Here is a 1,705-nt window from a genome sequence, read left to right on the forward strand (position 1 = left end):
GCCCACCCTCCCGCAGCCCCGCCCACCCTCCCGCAGCCCCGCCCACCACGACACAGCCCGGCCCCTTTCCCCTCAGCCCCGCCCTCTCCTCAGCCCCGCCCCGGGAGAACGGCGCCTTGCCGGGCGGGCGCCTGGTCCGGTCCCTTCGCTGCCCCATCTCCACCCCACCCCTCCCCGACTGCGGACACCTGGGGGGCCAGAACACGCCGGTCTCCCTACTACCTGGGCTTGGAGAGGTGGTACCAACAGGGGGCGGGAGAGGGCTCCGCAGGGTCAGTACAGACCGGGGGCAGCCTCCCCCTCCCCCTGCCCAGGCCTGGGGTGAGGGTCTTGGCAGGAGTTTCCCAGCTCCTCTGCCCTACGTGCCCCCAGGTGGAGCTGGGGGGCCCTGGGAGCGCTGGTCCTCTGCTTGGGGAGAGTGAGGGAGGGCAGGCTGCTGTGTGGGGCTGAGAAGGCAGCTGCGTCTGAGTCATGCTCCGGAAAACGGGGGAGGCCGCTCCCACCGCCATCTGTCTCCTCGGGAAGAGAAGGGGGAAGGGCCTCGGGCCCTTCTTCCCTGCCTGGCCCTGGGGACGCTGCGGGCTCTTTCCAACGTCGCTCTGCCTCAGCCCCGCGAGGGGCCCCACAAGCCAGCACGGAGGGGCGTCTGATACTCAGCCAGCAAACCCAGGCCACACTAGGGGCTCCAGCCCGGGAACTTTTCAGGGACCCCCTCAGCTCGGTCCAGGGACTCCAGAGCCTGCAGGGCTCTCCTGAGTCCAGCCCAGCACAGGCATGCCCTGCCCCCACCTGTGACCGATAGCGTCTGTCCCCAGGCTGGGAAACCTCAGAGCCTCTAAGCAGCCCCCAACCTCCCATGCAGCTCATCCCTGAGACCATCAACCTATGAGTGGGGAGACCCTGAAGCCCTCCTCTGGCTTCTGCGTCAGACCCTCCCCTGGGCCCGGGTCGGGGGTGGAGGGGACACCCTTTATGGCTGCCCACCCCCCCCCCACCCCACTCTGTCCCCTCCGTTAGGCTGCACTGCTTTCCCACCCTTCTGGAATTATGGCAAATTCCCTTTGTCATGTTATGTATGGGGCAGTGGTGGGGGGGGGGCAGCAACTGAGGCACAGGAAGGGAAGGGGCTCCCAGACCCCCCGTCTCTCTGCAGGTCTCTCCCAGCTGCAAAGTTGGGAACTGGGCTGGGCTACTGGGTTCTAAGGCGTGGGAATGAGGCCCAGGTTCAGCAGTGACCCTTCTGTCCGATGGATCTTGTACAGGGGCTGGCAACTAGGGACTGAGCTTCACCCCACCCTGGGCCATGCGCCTCCTTGAGCAAGCACAGGTGGGGGGCCCTTCCTGAATACACTCACCTCTCTGGGCTTCAGGGGACTGGCCAGGCAGAGGACGGTCAGAGCGATCCTTGTTGTGCCTGACTTGGGAAAGCCACTAGAAGGCAGAAATGGCACTCTGGACCCTCAAGGCAGCTGAGGGACCCGGGGACTCGAAGGCCCCAGGGACCATGTGTGGTTCTTGTCCCGGGACGCAGAAATAGTCAAGAGCCTTTTGGGTGTCTGGGTCAGAACCCCAACCTGGTGGAGGAGAGACGGTGGAATTGATGGGAATTGATGGACAGGAGTCATGGTGGGGGTGGGCGGGGTCAGGAGGGCTTCTCCATCCCCAGGCTCAGCTCCACCCACCAGTGTTATCCCCAGGCTCAGCT

General features: G+C 65.6%; 1 long non-coding RNA gene across 1 annotated transcript in view; it reads left to right on the plus strand.

The window, feature by feature from the left end:
- The first annotated feature begins 117 nt into the window (after window positions 1-117).
- The window catches only part of LOC120875134, an 18,303-nt gene continuing 16,715 nt past the window's right edge, over window positions 118-1,705 (plus strand). The window contains exon 1 of the long non-coding RNA XR_005723824.1: window positions 118-236. This is a non-coding gene — a long non-coding RNA (uncharacterized LOC120875134). The remainder of the gene's footprint in view (window positions 237-1,705) is intronic.

The sequence above is a fragment of the Oryx dammah genome, unplaced genomic scaffold (assembly GCF_014754425.2).
Source record: "Oryx dammah isolate SB20612 unplaced genomic scaffold, SCBI_Odam_1.1 HiC_scaffold_16, whole genome shotgun sequence".
Taxonomy (NCBI): domain Eukaryota; kingdom Metazoa; phylum Chordata; class Mammalia; order Artiodactyla; family Bovidae; genus Oryx; species Oryx dammah.